General features: G+C 37.2%; 1 protein-coding gene across 1 annotated transcript in view; it reads right to left on the bottom strand.

The window, feature by feature from the left end:
* Positions 1-14,735, bottom strand: part of PDE7B (phosphodiesterase 7B) — a 465,832-nt gene that overhangs the window by 163,948 nt on the left and 287,149 nt on the right. The gene's annotated exons all lie outside the window — the stretch shown is intronic.

Below are 14,735 nucleotides of genomic sequence, written 5' to 3'. Positions count from 1 at the left end.
CTTTTTCAATGATACTTCCTATATGAGTCCCTGAATTAAAAAAAAGTAATATTTGTATGAAATTTGTTTTTTTATATAAAATATGTAATATATTGCTGTTTTGTTTGAACAACTTAGCGATTAAATGACTTTATGATGAATATAAATTATACTTTAGGGAACATTTGGGTGTTTTCAGTTTAGCTAAATGGCTCAAGGCTATTATGGTTTTTAAAAGTTTTGGGTCAGGATTGGGCTGGTTTCCAGAAGCTGTTTTTATTGTTTTCAAGGCAATTGACTGTAGAAACCTGTCCCAACCTTCAATTCTACTGTTTTGAATCTTCTAGAGGCTGTGAAGCCATATAACCAAGCTGGTTAAATGTCCTTGAAGTGCTTTATTCTTGTAACTAGGTTGGCTTAGAGTTGGCTACTGAGAATTTCTCTTAAAATGCACAGAGGAGAAATGCCAGCTAGTTCGTCTTTTATTTTTCAGATGTCCTTTCGGCCTGCTTCTGGTTTCCCTAGGCTGTTGCAGATGACTGAGTTCCCCAAGGCCTGTCTGCCCAATACTTTGGTTGGTGTGGCGTGGTGCAGTGGTGAGACCAGGAGCGCTGGGGCAGATCTCAGCTGAAGTTCTGGCTCTGTCATCATCCTGCTGTGTGACAGTGGGCAAGTTACTTTACCTCCCAAACCTTAGATTCATCAACTATGAAATGAGAATGAAAATGAACACTGTCCAGAGTTATTGTGAGGATAAAATGAGGCTGTGGTAATGATAATAGCTAATATTTATAGAGCGTTTATTATGTGCCAGGTATGGAGTCAGCACTCATAAATGGTAACTCCTATAGACATACCTGGCTTTGTGCCCTTCTAAGTTGGACTTTACACAATTGACCAGCTGAAGTCCTCACACATTTAAAATGCCACAGAAGACAACAAGAAGGTAGACAGGAATGAATCAGAAAGTATCTACTAACATACAGCCACCAGGTTAATTTTACTTATATCGTTTCATGTATTAATCTCAGCAAACCTTTGAAATAGAACCCATTTTCCTCATTGTACAGATGAGAAAAATAAAGTGTCAGAGAGTTTGCTTTATACTTCTCTACATGATATCAGAAAAAAGAGAAATATAAATAGAATATAGTGCAATTGAGAACTTAATTCTGTAAGAGTAAATTACAACCCTGATATTAATAATCAAATTAACCCCTTCTTATTTATCAGGAAAACATCAATCATGTATTGCTTTTATAGAGTCAAAATATCGTGTAAATAATCTTTTCACATATAAAAATAGACATTTCAAATTCATTTTATTCTGCTTAACATTGATATTCTCATTGATCCTTGCATGAGTAAAAGGCTAAATTACTTTGTTTCAATAATAATACAGACTGAGGCTTATTTTTGCTGCCAAAACTATTCTTTGGTTTAGAAAATTTCCCCTAGGTCATTTAGAAGTATTCCCAGAAAAGATGAAAATGCCAAAAACCTCGTAAAAAAAATTGTCAAGTATTGCAACAAGAATGAAAGGAATCGGGAATCAAGAATGTATGGTCACAGCTTTTTAATCCATTCATCTACTGATGGACACTTGGGTTGTTTCCAGATCTTAGCGATTGTAAATAGTGCTGCTATGAACATAGGGGTGCATATATTCTTTCTGATTGGTGTTTCAGGTTTCTTAGGGTATATTCCTAGAAGTGGGATCACTGGGTCAAATGGCAGTTCAATTTTAAAAGCTGTGGTACATGTACGCAATGGAATACAATGCAGCTGTAAGAAAGAAAGATCTCTTGTCCTTTGAGACGGCATGGAAGGACCTGGAGAGTATTATGCTAAGCGAAACAAGCCAAGCAGAGAAAGACAAATATCACATGAGCTCACTTATTTGTGGAATATAACGAACTAAACAACTACTGAACAAAATTAACCCAGAGACATAGAGGTGGGGTACAGACCTCAGAGGAGAGGGGGGAGAGATAAACCACAGAACTTACATGCATGTATGAATGACCAATGAACATAGACAACAAAGGTGGGGATGGGGTGGGGAGGGGAAGGGGAGGAGGGTATCAATGGGGGAAAAATGAGAAACATCTATAACAAAAACAAATTAATAAATAAAAAATAAATTAAAAAAAAAAGAATGTATGGTCACAAGGAGAATAGGGGGTATCCAAATGCCACTGACTTGGCTTTTGTCACTGTTTCATAGTTGACAATTTCCTCCTCATTCTCTTGCTGACTTCATACATTGTATGGCCAGTCATCCTACCTACCTCTCTCTCATTTTTATTACTTATTCTCAAGAGAAAGGCATTAGAAAAATTTCTTTTGGGGCTCCACCTTGTCAAAGGAAGTTTCAAATTAGATTTTGTAAATTTGTAATTCTATTTCCATCTTTAAAAAGAAGTATCACCCAATGCTCAGTGGTTGAGCATTTACCCATGCACCAAGAGGTTGCTGGTTTGATTCCCGGTCAGGGCACATGCTCAGGTTGTGGGCCCGATCCCAAGTGTGTGTGTGTGTGTGGGGGGGGGGGGGGCATGCAGGAGGTGGCCAATCAATGTACTTTCTCATCAATGTTTCTATTTCTCTCTCCCTCTCCCTTCCTCTCTCTCTAAAAATCAATAAAGAAAAAGAAAAGAAGTATCATTCAGGTCTGGTCTGTCACCTTGAATCAGAAAATGACTCTTTTTAGTTTTTGATAGTTCACACTTCAAAGAAAGGCAAGTGTTATATCCTCAGACATTTGTGCAAGCCTGCACAAGCAAAAAAATAAAAGTTTTCACTGCCCCTGCAGTGATCAGTATCCCAAAGCATGAGAGATCTGATGACTTCTGTTGTGGTTTGCTGACTCCCAACAGGCTTGATTCTTCAGGACTGACTCAGAAAAAAGAATCCCACCATCTTTGAGTGAAATTGTGCCCAAGTAAGAGTTACTAGTAAAAATATTGTGGAATTGGCTCTGGTGCTAGTTTTGGTTTTAAAATTCTGTGTGTGGGTCTGTGTTTTTGCATATGCACTCATTTATGTGTATCTTAACTTCAACATCCATATTCAACTTCTTTTAGAATTCCTTGTGGCTCTAATAGTGTTTAAGCTCTCAGGCAAGGATCTGGCAGCAAGTCTTTATATGCAACTGGTTTAACTTTCCATTGACGTCCATGTGGACTCCCCGAGATCAGATTTGGTACTTAATCCACGGCAAAATAACAGAGGGACATTAGGTTTTATGCATTATCACTGCAAAGAGATGGGGCTTTTGAATAGAAAAAGAAATCACCAATTTTAAATTCCACCTATAATTTATACTCTACCTACTTTCAAAATAACCTCGATTTATTTCTAGCCCTGCCTTGGTTATGCAATTGCTGTCTGCTTTGGATGCCCCATCCACAGTATAGTGATAGTAATACTTTCGACCCTCATTATTTCACCATGGTGTTTTAAAACAAATGAATAGAGGCCTGCAAATTATTTTCAACAGGGCTAAAAGTTACACTAGATATAAACTAGATATAGTTTTATAAAAACTTGAAAAATAAGAATCTATTCATAAATTATGGAATTAAATTAATTTTAAAATGAATGAAATATATATATTGTGTACATGAATACACAAGAAGAAAGAATACACCCAAACTGTTAAGAAGTTTATTATGAAATGCTTATATAGAAAAGATCAGAAAAAATATAATGGCTACTCTATACAAGTTAATATTGATAATAATTATCAGAATTGGTGGGTATTGTGGGTGATTTTATTTTCTTCTACATAGCTTTCCTATGTATTCCAAGTTTCCTAAAATAAATATGTAGTTCTTCCAAAATCAGGAAAATAATCTCAATAAATATCTTCATAAAAACTAAATGAACAGGGAGAAATAACTCAGATAGGATGCAAACATTAGAGCTCAGAAAAAAATTTTTTGAACTTTTTGAGTTTGAGGTCAGACATGAATGAAACAAATGAGCTGGTCTAATGTCATACCAGTCCTATAGTATGTGAGTTTTAACCCAGTTAACAATAGGAAGAACTACTCAAGAGAAAACCTATCATTTAAGGAAAATATTCAAAGTCTTTGTCCATGGCCAAAGTCTTTCTATTTATTCACAAGTTCATATGGTCTGTCAGTAGTTAGACCTAGTCTTATCCATTCAACCTAGCACACTACTAAGTGTCCATATTTTAATGTATCAAAAGACAAAAGGATGATTCTAACAGGTAATCCTGTCACTCCTGTTGTACTAGATTTCTTTGGGTTCTTCTAACATCTTGCAACCTCCAGATTTTCCCACATTCTGTTCCATTTTTCCACCTACTCTCCTTCACCAGGCTAATTCCTACACATATTTTAGATAATTGTTTTGCTCTCATCTCTTCCACAAATCATATCTTGTTCCCCGGCCAAGTCTGATGGCTTTCTATGTGCTCCTGTGACCATCCATGTTCATGGGAAGAACACACTTGTCTGAAAGGCAGAATCCTTCGTGCCTGGCACACAGTATGACTCACTGGGTAAGGACTGCTGTGACTTCCCTAATTCAACAACTATTCCAGTCTACTGGATTTGGGAAGAAAGAGAAAGACCTTAGCCATGGCTATTGTCACCATGCCTGTGCTTTTGTTCCAGAAAAGAACTGGGTAAAATGAGGTAGAAAATGTTTAAGATTTATTATAAGGAAATTTTAAGTTGTTGCATCATTTACTTAGAAATTTTTTATTCATAAAAGAATACCTTGGCCTGGTCTTAGAGCAGTGACTACATACAAAGAGGAATTTTAAAATAAAAAAGATGAAAAAGATTTTTTTCCTCTCTGACTATTGTGAGTCTCAAAGGCAAACATTTGTGCTAGTTCTACACATGTTACATCAAAGATAATATGATTTGTGCTTCTTCTTTGAAAAATATTCTACATCTGCAAGCCATTGACTTTTGTCTGGCTCTTTTGTTATATTGCATGAGATCCTTGAATGTTTTGTGTCTCCATTTTTCTAACTGCAGAATGGGGCTAATTTTACTTTCCATAATGAAAACTAATGTTGGGAAAAAGTCCATGATAGAATATAGATGTTAGCTGGCTGTTAAAATGGGAAAAAGTATTTTCATTTTATATTTTATTGTCAGAACACTATCTTTAATGAAAGGAATTATATCTTTATTTTTATTATATCTTTAACTATCTTTCTCTGTATGGATATCCACACTCCCTCACTTTCCAGCTAACATGATCAATTGCTGAAACCACAGTATTGTTGAAAGGTGGCTCCATCGGTATGAGAAAATGGAACACATTAAAAACACATTCCTCACTGCCTAACTTTTCCATATCATGACTCTGGAACTATTTGTGAATAGACTTATTAATAAGACACATAAGTTAGGATAAAGTAAGCAGCTACCTAAACTAGTGTGGCCCCGTCACTCTAGCCTTAGTCTGCATGTCAGTCTCTGAAGGAATCTTGATTTCTCCCATTACCTGGACATTTCTGATAATGAGTAGGAGCTACAGCTTATAGTGTGAAGGCCGTAACCAGATCAAGAGATAGCAGAGAGTTCTAGGAAAAAGTGAGCCTAAAGGCTTCATTTTGCTGACAGTGGTTACTCCTGAGCAATCAGGAGGTAGAAAGATGATCTGTGGGCTGAGAAGGAAGTGGGCATTTCCTTCTGTGGTACTAGGGGAGAGACGTGGGGAGTGGAATATTGATTTTATTTTCTAATTTCATTGAGATATAATTGACATATAACATTGTATAAGTTTAAGGTATACAACATAATTGTTTTCTATAGGCATATATTGTGAAATGGTTACCTCAATAAGTATAGTGAACATCCATTACCTCACACAAACAAACTTCTAGTTATAAGATAACTAAATCCTGGGGACGTAATGTACATTGCAAGGAAGTGCGTATTTTAAGTCAAGGCTGGTAAAACAGTGAAGTCAAAGGGGTTGCGCAAATGTTTTTTTTTTTCTTGATGAAATGGTCACAAATGTGTTATTGGCTCGGAAATGGACCTGCCAAATCATGAGAGGGGCACACACAAAACGGAGACCTAAAGCCTCATCCCAGGGATGCGTGTGCAAACCATATTCTAAATCATTAATTATTTCCCAAGAAGTTTAATCCCCCCAATCCAATAAAACCTGCCCTCTTAAAGTGTTTGTTCATTTTTTTTAAAGCAAAAATCTGATAACAGATGCCTGTACATCCCCTGATTCCAAGCCCAACCACCTGGATAATGAAGACCTAATTGAGGCCATTTCACGGCGTTGGCCACTATCACAGTGCTTGCCCCATGTCAGTACAGGCACTTAGAAATACGTACACGCTATTGCCTCCCTGGTTTGATCGGTCCACAGTAAGCCTTTGGGTTGCCAAGATAGGCAAGTTTGAATAAAGAAGCAGAATACTCCCCAAAATGCCAAGATGCACATGTGGACACAGGGATATTTCAATCATAGAAAAGAGGGATTCCACAGTCAGGCAGCACAAGCAGCTATTAATAATAATGGATCTATTATAAAACTATAATTATATATTTCCATGTTCCAGCTACATGATTCAGATCCTATACTATTTCACATAAATAGTGGTAAATGGGCCCAAAGTGACCCAAAGCCACTCTTACTCTAAGAAGCAAGATGCTTCCCATGTCTCTAATATTCACTCGAGAAGGAAGGTGACTACATTCTGGAGGCCATTAACTACTGCCATCAGATAATAGCAACCTGATACTCTAGGGAAAATTCTATACATATTTCTGCTGTAAAAAAAAAAAAAAAAAAAAGGAAAGGGGGAAACAAAATCCTTTTAGTTATGGGTTTTTTTTGGGGTTTTTTTGCTGTTAGAAATGAAAAATCACTATTAGGTGAGTCTTTTCTCCATTAACCATCTGAGAAAGTAAAACAAGCAAACAACACCCCTCTCCCTCAGCTTGTGATTAGGTCTGAAATGTGAGCAGAATGTAAATCTCCAAGGCTAAGGATTTTGGTAATATGAACATCTGACTGGAGGTGGGCTGTCCAGAACATGGTGTGGACTAGAATTCTGGTGAATGCCTCTCCCTTGCAGGAAATCTGGAAATTAGGGGCTTGCCTTTCAGACGTGTTTCTCTGGCCTGACCTTCTTCTGGCCCTAGAACCAGGACTGTGATGTTTTCCCTTAACGCCCTGACCCTGACCTCCTGTTTCTGTGATTCCAGTTACGGAGTCTTATTCTCATCCCTGTGTTTATGACCTTATTTTCCTTTAACAGCTTCTTGCTCTCTTTGATTTGGCTTACAAACTAGAAACTGACATCTTATTAACTTTGTCAAAGTCTCTGCTAAGCCTAAAATGTTTCTTCTACGAGATAAGAAAAAAGCTAGAATGTGAGTGAAAGAACGCCAGGGTCTAGGAATGGGACCAGGTCCAATGCCGAGCTATGCTCCTGTGGGTTACAAGTCCCTAAACTCTGGCGTAGACTGTTTAAGTGTTGACTTCATAAGTCAAACAAAGTTTCTATAGTTTATGAAGTTGATGAAGTTTTTTTGTATCACCTGATGGTTTATGAAAGTTTCCAGAAATATCGCTCAGGATATTCATTATCTATGCCCTTCTCAAACTAGACTGAATCACAGGCAACTTATTGGCCAAATGCCTCCGATTCCTCTAGGTCTGAGGAGTCATTACTTCACTTGTCACTCAGGAGTCTGTGGTTAATAAACTATATTATGTTCACCATTCTATTCCTCTTCCTCAGCATATAGGAAAATTATATTTCCCAACCTCCCTTGCAGTAAATTTGAAAACTATATTTCTGAGTCTTTCTATTTCTCCCTCCCTCCTTCCTTCCTTCTCTCTTTTCTTCCTTTCTTCCCCTGTTTGGGTCAGTGATAAAATAGGAATAAGAACTGTAATGTCCTAGTATTACTTACAATTTTAAAAAATTATGGCTGTTAATTTTAAAGCAAGATTGAAACATAATGCAAAACACATCACACACTGTTTATTAAAATAAATCATCTGCGTCATACATTTGTTTACTGAGTCTACGGGAACAGGCTTTCCCACAGTCCATACAGTTTCCCTCTGCGGGTCAGCGCCAGGCTGGGGCAGGGGGAAGAGCGGCAAAGCTGTCTTCCCATGCAGGCTGACTTGGAAAAGCCATGAAGAGAGCTCTTCCCCCACCCTCTGAGAAATACTGGTATATACTTATACGGCATTTTCTCATTAAAAAGCGATTTCAAATACATTGCATCAGTTGATTCTAGCACAGTCTTATGAAGTAAAATTGCTATAGTCTATAAATAAAGCATATATTAGAGACTTGCCTAATGTCATACAATGTACAATGCTGGAACGGTTTAGAAAATAAGTTTTTTTGCCTCCATTTCCAGTGGTTTGTGTGTATAATAATTATTATTATTTTTGTAAAATATGATAAATGCCCCTCATAGTAAGTAGGGAATAAAAATAGTTCCAGAGCCCTGGCCGGTTTGGCTCAGCGGTTAGAGCATCAGCCTGCGGTCCAGAGAGACCCGGGTTTGGTTCCCGCTACGGGCACGTACCTCCGTTGTAGTTTGTCCCCAGCCCTGGTTGGTCATGCGGGTGGCAGCCACTCGATGTGTCCCTTTTACGTCAATGTTTATCTCTCTCTCTTCTTCTCTCTCCCTCCCATTCTATCTGAACAAAAAGTGAAAAAATGTCCTCGGGTGAGGATAAAAAAAAAAAATAGATCCAGAGACTTTGAACTAGGAAACAGACTAACAAACCTCAGAGGGAAGGGGGTGCAGGAGAGGGTCAGGAAGATAGAAACCAAAGAACTGATATGCATATGTGCACAACCAACGGACGCAAACAATAGTACTGTGAACGGGGGGAGCAGGGAGGAGGGGGTCAATGGGTAGAAAAAAAGGAGTGACAGCTGTAATACTTTCAACAATAAAGATAAATTAAAAAAAAGAGAATATTAAAAAGGAAATAATCATGTATAATCCTCTACCCACTCACTATTGTTAACATTTCCTGTTATCCTTCTTGTCTTATCCTGATGCGTATATAGCATATATTATATATTATGTATACGTCATAGTTGATATTATATCATTTATACCATTTTGTGTTCTTTTTTTCACTTAATATTATAAGAAAAAAGTTCTCCTTGTCATTAAAACTTTTTGCAAACATAGCATTTAATGGCTGCATGATGTTTCAGTATATGCTTTTATGATTGTTAAATTCATCTCTTTATTCTTGGACATATAGATTGTTATTAAATCTTTAGTTCTCATAAATCATGCTGCAGCAATAGCTCTGTACAAAAAGATTTTTTCTGTATTTTAGATTATTTTCTTAGGCTAGATCTTTAGCAGTGAAATTGCAGAAAAAGAACAAATGTGTATATGTTATCTTTACCACATGAACGACTTTCTTATCCTCTTGAAATGATCACATGGTCAGTAAACAACAGACTAACTCAGAAATAAACTCGCAGGCTTGAAGGCACAATGAGGAGGGGGTGATGGCCTGAAGGTTTATCAGCCTTAAGAGTTGGCCACAGTATCCTATTCCTAAAGAACTGTAATTGGAATTTAATGTGACTAATCCTCATAACAGCCCTGTGCTCTAAGTCGGGACTGGTATTTCACAGAGAGGGAAAATACCAAGCGGCGTATTCACTGTACTCTGGCCTGGGCCCTTCCAGTGCTGTGCTGGAAGAGAATTAGGTAGGGTAACTAGATGGATTTTTTCTCCTCAGTATTGGATCAAAGCAACCAGCCTAGATAAAAGCCTACATTTTGGGTCAAATGGGTATATTTCTGCTGTTTAACATTCCACAATGGGACAGAGAATAAGTTAAAAAGAGGAGAGGACTCTTTTCCTCTCTGCAACAAAGCTAGATTGTTTAAATGGGTTAAATTGACAGAACAAAGTTACAAAACACTCCTCCTTGTCCTATATTGATAAAAATCTGCACTTTTGTCTCTGTCGTTTTCCTGCCCTTTGTAGTGGTAGAAAACTAATATGATATGAGTTTCTTTCTTAGTTTTGGGGCATCTATATAATACACAATTTAAAGGAAATATAAATTGTAAAATAGCGGTTTGCTGGATCATTTGATAAATCAAAGGATTTCTGAGTAAGGATAATTTTTTTCTCAAAAATATATATGACCTCAATAAGAGCAAGTAGCATATAAATATAGAAATCTAGAAAAATAAGTTAGAAGGCATGGCTGTTTATAAATGAGCCAATAATCATGCCAAAATGCATGCCAAATTTTTCTTTGAAATTAGAAAATTCTATGCTATTATTCTGAATATATTTATTTAGGTTTGCATATAATCTATGTCTTCTTGGAAAGGTTCCTATATCTAAGCATATGTCACCATCAAGTAAAGATGATTTTCTCAGTTAAGGGTGAACTTTAAATCAGATTTAATTAACTTGGAGGAACATTTAAAAAAAAATCTCTCTTTTTCTTTGTGTGTATGCAGGTACCCCTTTATTTAATAAAGAAAGCTGAGAAATTACATGTTAATTAACAAGTAAATTAAAAACAATTCCTATATAATAGGCTCTTAAAAAATAAACTTCTAGGTTTGATTTAATTCCCTTTTCACTAATTTTCCCGTTTTCCTAATTTACCCTGACACATGTTAACTAGAATATCTTCATAACTCATTAAAATTAGTTTATAGTAGAAAGCCTTTACATGCAATATATACAGCCACGGCTTTGAAGCTAGTGTCTCTGGGCTGGGTAAGACTTTCTCAGGCCAATCAGTCAATCAGAACAGAAGGTACTTGTTTTTGTATATAACAGAGATCATAGGTATGTTAGTCACCTTTAAGAACTTCACTATGGCTATCTTTCTATAATAGCAGGGCATAATTTCCTAGTCTCTTCAGAAAAGATTAAATTTCTATTTGTACACATGGCTTTCCTTTTCCACAGTCACCCTGAACTGGCTGGCTCATTAGTAGTATCTTTTCTGGCTGATTGAGAGTTAGAGATTTGTTCTGACAAAAAAAAAATACTCTTGTATCTCTTTCATAAGTGAACCTATAAAAAATATCTTTTAGAATCTTTAATACACATTTATATTGATACAAATTGCTTCCTTTTTCCTGGATTTGTCAGCGACGGTTTCATGTTTTTGGCTGCGTTTTGGTGGACAAGTAGGAACTGAGTAAATGTGAGCATGCGGGTGAGAGGGAGGGGTGAGGGGGAGGGCTGAGGTTTGGGAAGTGGAATGGGGTCGCCAGAGGACCAATGTGAGCAAGGGACAGGGCAGAAGGGTTACAAAACAGTATGAAGGAACTTGGTGTGACTGGCTACAGAATACAGAGGTGGGGATGGGAACATGAAAAATCAGGATGGATGGGTATAATTCTGAATGATCTTTGATTTTGAAGGCAATACACAGCTAATATTTACTACTGACAGAAGTGCTGTTTTATGAAGATTTGTTAGAATAAGGAAAGAGTAAAACTGAACCCCATGCCTCTGACCAACTCTTTTATATCCTTTCAACTGCTGACAGTACTGGCTGTTTCTATCGCATATTTTTTGGTTAAAGCATTTATTTATTTATTTATTTTTCATTTTTAAAATTTTCAGACAGAGTGGGAGGGAGAGAGAGAGAGAGTGGGAGGGAGGGGGGAGAGAGAGAAAGAGAAACGTTAATATGAAAGAGACACATCGACTGGTTGCCTCCCATACCACCCCGACCAGGGCCAGAGACTGAACCACAAACAAGGTACGTGCCCTTGACCGAAATCAGACCCGTGACTCTTTGGTCCTTGGGCTGACACTCTGGCTGCTGAGCCAAAACGGTTTGCAATAACATATATTTAAATGAAAACTTTAATATATGCTGTCTTATATAATAACTCTATTATATTGAGTAGCATTCTCACATTTAGTATGTGTTTTATAGTTATGAAGAGATACTATATTATTTTTTACTCTCAACAATGCCAAAGCCATTAAAGATTTGCAAGAAGTTCTTTTTGAATAAAACTGAATAAATGAGATTTTACCTTTCTAATATAATGCAGGCAAATTCTCAACCTTAAAAAGTCTCCTCCAAGTTCTTGTTTTTTGGTGCATTGTGGATTCATTTGTACCCATAATTTTTATAAATTGTGGAGACATTTCAATTGGCTTTGAGTGATTTAATTGTTTTCTGATTCTACATGTGCGTAACTACCAAAGATTAATTAAAAATTAGATATCCCCTAACTCCAAGTAGGATGGGGTAAATATATCTTTGTTGAAATAAAAACTTCAGATGCAAGTTGTATATTCAACCCTGTTAAGGAATGCAACATGTAATTTTTTCCTCTAGTAATGTAATTTTATATGGCACAATCATCTCATTTTTATATAAAATGCATTATTTATTACTAACTCATCCACTTTAGTAACTCCATTTATTCTTAAGTGTTTCCTTAATGGTAGTCTCATACACACACACATACAACATACATACACGCAATCAGATCCACTAGTGGGAGAGGAAACTTTAAGTATTAAAGATTATTAAGGGAAGGGGTAGTTTAAGGACAGACCCTAGATCCCTCTTAGATTTCTAGAAGTTGTTTTTCAGCCTGCTGTTTGTTACTTTGCTTACTCAAGTTAATTATAGCACTCCCCCTATGTCTATCTGGATCAACCCAAGTTTTTACAAGGGCTGGTCCATGCACACTTGACTGGGAAGGGAAAGAAAGCATCCTTTTTATTGCCACCAGTGCTTGTCTTGTGAGAGATAGGAAACTTAAAGTCAAACTTGAAATCTGTACCTTCACATTGGTCACTTTGTTAATCTGCCCGAATTTTGAGGTTCAATCTGCCTTACTGCTCACCATTAATTCAGCCCATCCGTTAACCATAAGCCCTTTAATAATAGCCCACAGGAATTCCCTGGTAGACACAACTTTCTGGCTTGTTTGGAAATTATACAAGGCCTCCACATAGAAATGGTTGGGACTGTCAACAGACATGCTCTTTTTACCAGGTCTGAAAAGAAAAAAAGGCTGCTTCTGGGCCAGTTCATAACAGTCTTGTTTCCATTTCAACTATATCAGTGGACCTCAATCTTGGCTGCAAATTAGTCACCTGGGGAACTTTAAAAAATATTAATTCTTTTGCCCCATCTTAGATTCATAGGGTATGAAGCTAAAGCATCTGAATTTAAAAAATCAGGATTCTAGGAGTTGGCCAAGATTGAAAACCCCTGAGCTTAGGACCAAGAAGACACACTCCTCTGAAAGAGGGCATAGGTGATACCTTCATCTCTACTGTGTTGGGCTGAAATGTTGACCAAGACTAACTTTATATGTCTAGCGTCAGATACAGGTTAGTTTTTATCTCCCTTCAACCAAGAGTCCACCTATCAAAGTACTCTCTCCTTTCCTTTTATGTGGTCTACTGAAATGTGACCTGGCCCAATGTAGCACAGGTTGAGCAGACTCAGGGGAGGGGGAGATGGGAAGACCTCAGCTCATGAGGACAATGGAAGAAATAATTGAGCATGGGTGAGGGAGGGGAGCATCTGGGTCAATATATAGTTTCAGAACACACTGTATGACAAGGGGAAATCATTGAACTTCCTAGACCCTTTCCCCCAGCCAAGTAAATAAGAGGTAATAACCCCATGCCTAGTTCACAGGGTTGTTGGGAGCATCACATGAGCTTGTGTATTTGAAAACACATTATGAACTTTAAAGTTTCTCACTTCAGAGAAGTTACTGTTCCCACTTGTGTAACAGAGTTATTTCGAACTGTGTCTTAAGTATGTTCTTTCCATGGACTAAAAACACTGGGAAATAATATCTGTAGATGAAACATAAACAGACATGTAGCTCATATTTTCCTTTATGTGTTGTCATTATCTTGTTAGTAAACCTTCCACAGCATTTAGCTACAGGGAACAATTAGGTAAAAAGGAAAGCTGATTTGTTTATTCTAATATTTCAAAGTTAGAAAAGAGAAAACCTGGATTATCACAAATGCTATTGAATGTTTATCGCCCATGACTATTGTGCAAAGCAGGCTTGATTTGAACTTTAAGAGATTATAAACTAAAGATAATATGAAGTATAAAAACAAGTGATACATATCTTAAACCTAAAATGAACCAGAATTGTCACCTAAATCAGAATCCTTTGAGGTGGAATTGTTCTAAGAGATGGCTGTAGTGAAAATTTCTAGACTAACGTATGTGGAAAGGAAATGGAGAGGCAACCACCAAAATGGAAAGGCAACCCACTCTATGGGGGAGCATCATTGCCAATGATACATCAGATAAGGGGTTAATTTCCAAAATATATAGAGTGCCCATACAGCTCAACAAAAGGAAGACAAAGAACCCAATTAAAAAATGGGCAGAGGAGCTGAATAGACACCTCTCCAAACAGGACATACAAATGGCCAAGAGACATATGAAGAAATGCTCAACATCACTAATCATCAGAGAGATGCAAATTAAAACAACAATGAGGTATCACCTCACACCTGTCAGAATGGCCGCCATCAACAAATCATCAAACAAGTGTTGGCGAGGGTGTGGAGAAAAGGGGACTCTAGTACACTGCTGGTGGGAATGCAGACTGGTGCAGCCACTATGAAAAACACTATGGTGTTACCTCAAAAAATTTGACCCAGTGATCCCACTTCTAGGAATATACCCTAAGAAGCCTGAAACACCAATCAGAAAGAATATATGTACCCCCATGTTCATAGCAGCA

The sequence above is a fragment of the Molossus molossus genome, unplaced genomic scaffold (genome assembly GCF_014108415.1).
Source record: "Molossus molossus isolate mMolMol1 unplaced genomic scaffold, mMolMol1.p scaffold_m16_p_8, whole genome shotgun sequence".
NCBI classification, from domain to species: domain Eukaryota; kingdom Metazoa; phylum Chordata; class Mammalia; order Chiroptera; family Molossidae; genus Molossus; species Molossus molossus.
The sequence above is the reverse complement of the archived record's forward strand: the minus strand, read 5'-3'. Positions and strand labels throughout refer to the sequence as shown.